At 49.4% G+C, this 8,435-nt stretch overlaps 1 protein-coding gene across 1 annotated transcript in view; it reads right to left on the reverse strand.

Moving 5' to 3' along the window:
* Positions 1-8,435, reverse strand: part of ACAP3 (ArfGAP with coiled-coil, ankyrin repeat and PH domains 3) — a 38,033-nt gene that overhangs the window by 23,439 nt on the left and 6,159 nt on the right. The gene's annotated exons all lie outside the window — the stretch shown is intronic.

Below are 8,435 nucleotides of genomic sequence, written 5' to 3' on the forward strand. Positions count from 1 at the left end.
GTTTACTTTCCTATCTATCCCTCACAAAAAAATGGTCTCAACCCCATTACTTTACACTCTCTGCCCATCTCATTTCCAGTCCTTCCCATCCTCCTTTACGAGGTGTTCACCCCCTACCCTCTGCTAGACGTCCAACAGTGGTGTCTGCTCAGCTCCCTCCCATCCATCTCTGATGGGCATGGTTACAAATAACTCCATATTTCAGACATGTATCAGGATGACACAGCATTTTACCTAATTGGAAGCAGATGGGCAGAGGTTCCCAGACCACATAGCAACCGCAGCAGTAAGTAAACATCATCCTGGGGTTACAGAGAAAAGCCATTGCCCACGCTGCAGCTAGCAAGAGTGGCCCACAGACAATGGACAGAGACCCCATTTAATTCCACCGTCAGGAACACAAGGCCTGGGCACCAGCCCAAAACTTAATGATACCCTGAAACATCACAGTGCTGGGGTCTGGCACCACTACAGCTGTCTGGCATGAGTAACCCTGGCTCATTTGCTCCAAATCAACACTGTGTCCTGAGCAGCCAATTTAATCTAGAGAAATCCTGGAACACACAATGATAACTGTGTTTCTCCTCCTGAGGATGCAGTCACTGGGAGCAGCATTTCCCAGCCCAACATTTGGCCTTGCTGAAATGACCACAGCCCTTTCAGAAGAGGCTGCCTGAGCCCCCAGACTGTTCTCAACCACAGAGCGTGAGGCTGACAGGACTTTGTCAAGGTACCTTCTCTCACCAAGCAGACTGTATGAAGCCCTTCAGATTAAAACAATCAGCTTTTCCCAGTTTGCTTTTTTCCTTCTCTTTGTGGCAAGCTTGAGTTTCCAGTGGGAGTTTTCTGGGCAGCTTCCCTTAACACCTCACCCACCATCTCTCCTTTTCTGGCCACCTTCTCTCCTTCACTACACAGTTCAGGTAAGACCCAGAAGAGGTAAGCGCCTCTGGATCTCCTGGCCTTTCCCAAGAGGTGGGAATAATCATCTTGTATCAGACCATTTACAGTGCAAAAGAGCTGGCATTGCCTAAAGCAGCAGCTTTTTGTGAGGAGGTGATGTGTTAACCTTGTCTGGCTGCCAGGTGCCCACTGAGCCATTCTCTCACCACCCCTGCTTAGCAAGATGAGAAGAAAATAAGATTTAAAAGTTCATGGTTTCAGATTAAGTATAGGGAGATCACTCACCTTCACAGGCAAAACAGAATTTACTTGGAGAATAATTATTTAATTAATTGCCAATGAGAGGATTGCGAGAGACAAGAACCAAACTAAACACCTGTCCCTGCTGGAGGATGATCTGCATTCCCAGCCTGAGCAGCGCCGTGCCCACAACACGCAGATTTTGGCAGGCACTGCAGAGATCCAATATGTGACACACGATCCGAGGTGGTCACAAGCTTTAACCTTCTCATGCCCCATAGTAACCCACCAGCAAAGCCACCCTGGTTCATTCCTCACCCTTCCTTCCCGTGCCAGCAGACACAGTTGTCCTCCCTACCTAACATCTCCCAGTTGGAGATAAGCAAGTTCTGCTTTTGACGCTACACAGGTGTACTACTCCAAACAGCACACAGAGCACGCTGCGTAGAAGCAGCAGCATTGGCTGTAGAGCCCCATCCACGTTTGTTATGTGCATTGCTGCTGCCAAGGACAAAGCAAGAAATGTGCCAGGACTAGTGGAGTGTAAACAGCCACGAACAGCCTCTAAATATGAACAGATGCAAAGCAAGGGGGGAAAGAAAACCCCAAGACCACCCAGCTTTGTGTTTTTACCAATGTAAATTATTTACTGCTCTTGGCATCCATTCACTCTCTCCAACGTCACTCCAAGAGGCATTGGCCCACAACTTTTCCCATGGAGCAGCTTCCCCAAGCGATGTTTGGGCACTGACAGTGCTTTCCTCCACCCGTGATACCACGCAGGGATAGGCAAGCAGCAAGAAAGCCATCTGGTTTCCACCTGCACCTACACCTGGAAAGTTTCCATCAGTGGTTTACACCAGAGCAACACATTTGCTTAGGATCAAGGAGAGGAAGGGACACTATCATGTCACTCTCAGGACTGCAGACAAGTACTTCAGGGTATTCCAGGGTACCTAAAGATCAAACCACAGAGAGAAGGAAAGGGGCTTCCTCAGCTTGATAAATAGCAAATCTGGGCAGTGCCAGTGTGGAGCACCTACATCCAACCTTACCATTCCTGCCTGGAAAAGTCAGCTCCTGGCTGGCACCCTAGGGTACTGCATTGAAAACCACAAGCAAAAATCTGCTATATAACCTGCCTAGATATATACAAAAAGATACATAAAACCTGCTTATATAAAATCCTGCCTATAACAGGGAGGCACTCTCCCAGCAGCGCGCTTCCAGGCCTACGTGCGATGCTCCTCTCCTGCCACAGCACGAGCTCGTTCTCAGGCTGCCTGGGAAGTGAATTAACTAAGGATTCAGTCCAGGTCTACAGATCAGAGCTCATAAAACTGCTCCTTACTGAAGCTGTTTACTGAGAGGGAACTGAACTCGTGGTGATCACGTAAGCAGCGCTCCTGTGCCTGTGGTACAGGGCCATTGCTATGTGGGTTTTTAATTTAAATAGATCTGTATCGAGAGAACTGCACACATCAGGAAGACAGGCCATATATACCCATCCCCTGCTCTGTCAATGCTCCTCAGCTCCACTGCTGTTACCCATGCACTGAGGCCCACACCACAGCAACGGGGCCTTTCCTTCCAGTCAGATTCATACAGAGTAAAGCCTGGGGCAGGGATAGCCAAGAGGTCTGTGAGGAGATGCCAGATAATGAATACACCTTTCCTGCCAGCAGCATCTCCGTGGAGGAGCATCCTATGATACCAGCATTACTTTTATTGCTTCTTCATTAATTTTGCCAGGCAAGATCACCAGGGGAATATTTTCAAGTGGGTCCATTCAATGTTCAATACAAAATAAAGAGAGTTTTAAGGGCTAGAGTTTCAAATATAAAATCATCCCTTGGCTTTTTCTCCTTTCCCAGACATACTTGGAACAAATAATTTGTTTTAAGACTTTCCAGACCAAATACCACCCCACCCTCTCTCTTAGCTTCCACCAGGACATGAGAAGTCCAGCCTATGACTCACACATCCGTTCCTGGGGAGGGTCAGCCTGAAAGAAGGGAGTTAACACAGCTCTCACCCAACCGCAGCAGCAGGAGAGAGCCTACATTTCACTTTCCCAGCATGGGCTTCTGAGGATATGGGATAAATCCAAACCTGTGTTTGACAGGGGGCTTAGGAATTTCACACCCCTTAGAAATGAAAGCAAGTTCGGTGGTGCAGGATGTTATTCCTGGAACCGCAAGCCTAAAAATCAAGACATAGGGCATCAGAGATCCAAAGGGATGCCACTACTACAGCATTCCCACACAACTCCCTGCAGGGCTTACAAGAGAGGAGGCAAAGCAAAGCAGAAGCTAAAAAGAAGTGAGATTGCCCAGCTGTGGACTGCTTCTCTCAGCACTCATATGCATGATGTTTAGAAGCAGGACATCACAGCTGCACACAGGAGCAGTGCTCGAGTAGAGATTAAAGGCAGGCAACAGCATTTGTGGGAGGAATTTCTCAAGGAGCACCAGAGGCCATTGGACCAGGAGCTTGAGGGGGATAACACAGCTGGCAGGGCAGAAGCCTCAGTAGGTAAGGCTCCACCACACCAAAAAAGCAGGGCAGGTCCAGAGATAGTGGCCAAATTCAACGGAGGAATAAGTTTGTGGTGATGAGGCAGGTCCACAGTCAAGCTGGGAAGTCAGTCCACATATCAGAGTCAGACACAGGGGTTGCCAGGCAGATCCATGGTGACAAGACAGGTCCAGCACCAAGCCCAAAGAGTTTGTAAGTCGGGATGACCAGGATCCATAGCTGGGCACGGCTGTAGCTGAGCTGAAAACCTGTACTCCTACAACACAACTCAAAGCAAGAGTGGAAGACCCCAGGCTGAGCTTAAATGGAGTGTCTGGGCCTATGGGCAGAGGGAGGAGGTGGAAGCCCCAGATGGAGCTGGCCAGGGCTGTCAAGGTCTATTAGTGCACTGAGAGCCATAGCCCGAGATGAGATCAAGATCACCGAGCCATGCAGCCATTCTCCTGCAACAACTGGGCCCAGATGACAAGACGGAGGGTGTGGAGCTTCCTCTGCAGCTGCTGGACACATGGACAACAGCAGCTCTTCCTTCTCAAGCTCCGCCAATTCACCACCCCAGCCACAGCAGCCATGGGCTGGATGAGTCACGTCTGTCCTTATCTCCCTCATGGCCAGACTGGAGGCCCCTTTCTCATCAACTTTCCCAGAAACAGCCTGAGGACTGGTTTACGTTGCATTTAAGAGAGGGTTGGTTGTCTCTTCTTGTTGAGTCTCTCTCACAAAAAGCTGAAGAACTCCAGTTTGTGCTCAAGTCAAAGTACATTTGTTCCTGCCCCTTCCAGGGAGCTGAAGCTAACTAGAAAGTGGACAACCTAAGATATTCTAGAAATGGACAAAAGCCTCGTCTTTCTGAACCCCAGAATACGGCACTGAGCTCTTGTTAACTGCTCAACTGGTATCAAACGTCGAGTGCAGCAGCTGACTGAAGTCTTTTGGACCAGTGTAATGTCATCGCACTAGGACACAACAGCAAAATCTGCTGGAAATATCAGATGGAAATACTGCATCCACAAATGTTACCCCATACTGGGGTAGCTTGATGCACCTGGACCCTTCCCAAGCGCTGTCAGCAAATGCAGGTGGTCCACCGAGTCCTGTGGAGAAAGGGCAGCTTGGAAGCACTCTCCACTTTCACGTACTCCTTCCTTCCCCCTGAACTCCACCGCTACCCTCCACCCATGACATCTGCCATCTGCCTCCCTGACTCATCACAGCTTGGGTGGCTTTTCTTCTCGTCAGCATGGCTCACTCAGCATAGCTAAATCTCCCCTGCAAGCTGCTCCTGCTCCTGCTGGAGGATTCCTGTGACGTAGCTGCAGTGATTTACGGCAAACAGGAAAGCTGAGGACTTAATGAAGCACAACACGGCGCTGTCTGGAGTAGCACTGATGAGGGCAAAGTTAATGTTGCATCTTCTGAGCTGCAAAATAACCTGGTGCTGCTGAAGATGCATTTAAGGGGCTCAGCCAGAGTAATCCTATCACAACAACACTTTCACTTGCATCCTTTCACCTTTCTTATCTTTCTGATCACACAGGGAGAGGGAACTGCACCAGAAAGAGCCTTGATGTGTAAACATGACAGGGCTGTGCTGCAGATCCTGGTATTTCCTTCCCAGACATGGGTAGGGCAATAGGCTGGTGGGAAAACTGCCTCCCCTTCTTCAACAGAGCCAGGGATTATTGCATCCCCACATTGACTGCCTCTTGCTCTTGTATAATGTTCCCTGGTTCCTTGGAAGTGGATGCTGACAGCTTCCAACTATGTGGAAGTTGTACATCTCTTAATCTGGACAGCTAGTCAGCACCAAGAGGTTGGCACGGAGCAAAACCAGATATGTCTGCTATAGAAGACCAAGGAGAGGATTACTCTGCCTTCACCAGTGCTGATTACGTACGTGACTGCTCTAAAAAGAACTGCACCTAAAAGCAGCGCAGGGAGCTCTGGCCTAATCAGAAGTTTTAGGGGAAGAAAATCCACTTCAAGTCTAGGGTTTACCAGTCCTTGGCAATGGGGTGAAAAACCCATGTGAATTACAAAATATTGCCATTCCAAACACACTGCCTGGCCTCAGAGTATACATCCAATAGCACATAATTATCAGCTCCAGAACCAATGGCAACTTTATGCTCCTTTACCTGCAGGGATAGCTTGTTACACTCGTGTACTTAATGACATTCATCAGATTCTGTGAAAGAAGGGAAAGGATGTTTTCTCACACATAAAGGTCTGGCAGATTGCTGCGCCTTTCAAGCTGTCTTGTGTTTTAGGGAAGGTGATAGGGAGGAAGGAAGGAGGCAAACAAACACACAGGTCTTGGAGCTGACAGCACAGCATCTGTCTGCAGACAAGCAAGGAGCATTTCCAGCGCAGAAGAGCCTGGCAAGCCACAGTCAAAATTTATTCACTCCAGCGTGAGGAGGAGGGGTCACAGGGGAGACTTCAGGCCCTCGAGCAGAATTCCAGTTCATGCCACTCAGGCCGATGTGGAAGGAAAGGGTTCATTCACCCTGGCGAGCGGCGCAGGAAGGCTGCTGCAAGGCTCTGGCATCCCCGTCTGCCACCCGCTGCTCCGAGCTCTCTCAGAGGTAGCTGGAAACTTGTTCCTTGTCATGGCTTATGCACCTCTGAGCAGCGCAGGGACGTTTGCCTGATGAGCTGGTGTGACACAGCGTCCTTCAGGCGGTTCTGCTGTGCCCCATGCTGCACAGACCGCGCTTGCCAGGGGCAGGGGAGCTTCTGCTCATGCTCTGTCAAGGCAAAGGTGCCTGGCAGGTAGGAGAGGGACAGAACAGTACCAATAATGGGACAGCTCATAACACTGATTGGAGGGAAGTGCTCTGGGATGTGGCAGTGTTTACATAGCAAGGGGAAGACCCCTCACTCCCTCACAATCTCAGGCACAAGGAAATTTTCAGCAGTAAGATTTCGTTTAGTACAAGCTAACGCTGCAAACGTGTCCAAGTGCCTCAGTTTCACTGAGTCCAGTGGTACTCAGAGAATTAAATACCTCTGAGACCCTGCACCTCTGCCCTGCTTGTGTTCGGTAAATACAACTACCCTAAATGCTGTGCTTTGACAAGTACTGGAGGTAATGGCTGATGCTTTTAAATTCTGAGCACAACTGACAACTGCAGAACTGCTGCAGTCAATAGGGAAAAGTTGGGCATTTTGCTTTCAGAACACAGGGAGAAGTCACAGTCATTTCTCATCAAGTATTTTCTCCCTGCACAAACTGAAATTTTGGGTCTAGAATGCCTGAAGCTGGGGACCCTTATCCTTTACATATGTAATGCAGCGTTAGTACAACTGAGGATCAGCCCACTGAACTGCTGTTAGAAAAGATGAGTACAGGAATTCAGCAGACCTACACGCTGCCATGAAGAGAGGAGAGGGAGAGTCATTTCCTTAGGAGAGGGAAATGACAGCCTCCTAAAGCAAAATGCAATATTCATCCAGAGGCAGCACAGCCACCACGGCCTTGAATCTGAGCCCAAGGTGACACGGCAGCAGCAGGACCTTTGGCTTTTCTGCTGCAACATCTGCAGCGAGGCCTCAAGAGGTCAGCATTGCAACATCAGTATAAAGCTCTTTTTCAAGCCACTAAGTGTGTGTTTCTGAACAAAACACCCTAGGAAGCCAATTGTCCACGACTTTGGAAAGCCATTCTTTGCAGCAAGCAAAACCAGCCTCCCAGCAGCTGCCATACTGCAGAAACACATCCTTTGGGGCTGCTAGGGCCGTGCCATTCTCCAGCTCACTAGTCAAACCAAACACAATCAGCCAGAGCCATTAAATCCTTGACCTCTTACTCAATCATCATTACCTACATCAGCTTGTCTGAGCCATTTAACCTTTCCTGTCTCCCCTGTAACACCATGCCCAGTAAAAGAGCTGCCCAAGCAAGACACATCAAGCAGTCAGCACAACCAGCCAAAGCCCAAATTTCTTAAATACTTAACAGGGAGAGGCAGTCACCTCCAGAGGAGAGCTGAGGGAAGCCTTGGACCTTCATAAACTTTGGTTTCATGGACCTGTTCAGTCAGCACAAGCTAGCACTGCAGTCAGAGTTCGCTGTGTTTGTGAGGCTGCATTGTGAAATGGCTTTAAGAACGTAAAAACCTGGCTGGTTTGGACATAGACCAGTGTCCTCTGCAGCTGTGTGACCCCTAAGCCAGCACCAGGGAGGGGTGACAAGGGTGCTGGGAAAAGTTAAACATGAAGAGAAGGCAGGAGAGGTGGCAGGACTGCCTCTGTGTACGGCTGCTCCGTGCTGGCTGGGAGAGGGATTGCTTGGATTTTGCTGAACTACAATCAGGACATCTCCGTGCTCTGTGCTCTAGCAATAAAATTATAGAACAAGCTTTTCCAACCAAGTTTTGGGGGATATTTTCCCTTCTTTTAAAGTTGTTCCAGTTGTACATACTGTCCTGGCTACATTCCTAGAGTAAGCACTGACAACTGCTTCAGAGCCGAGCTCCTCAGACACGGATGAGCCAAGATCCACATCCACACACACGCACAGGCGCACACGAAGGAGACAGCAGAAGGCACTAAAAATAACTCAGCGAACCGAACAGCCGCCGGAGAGGGCTCAAGACGCAGAAATCATTCCCAAGCCATTTCCTGGAAAGGGACTCGCGCTGCTGTGCACCAAGGGAGGAGGGTGCTCTCCAAAGGCTGAGGGCAGAGAGGATTTCGGCACGTTTCGCCTTGCTTTTTACATTCCCTGAGTCACACGGAGTGGGGACCCC

The sequence above is a fragment of the Mesitornis unicolor genome, unplaced genomic scaffold (genome assembly GCF_000695765.1).
Source record: "Mesitornis unicolor isolate BGI_N332 unplaced genomic scaffold, ASM69576v1 scaffold12421, whole genome shotgun sequence".
Lineage (NCBI taxonomy): Eukaryota > Metazoa > Chordata > Aves > Mesitornithiformes > Mesitornithidae > Mesitornis > Mesitornis unicolor.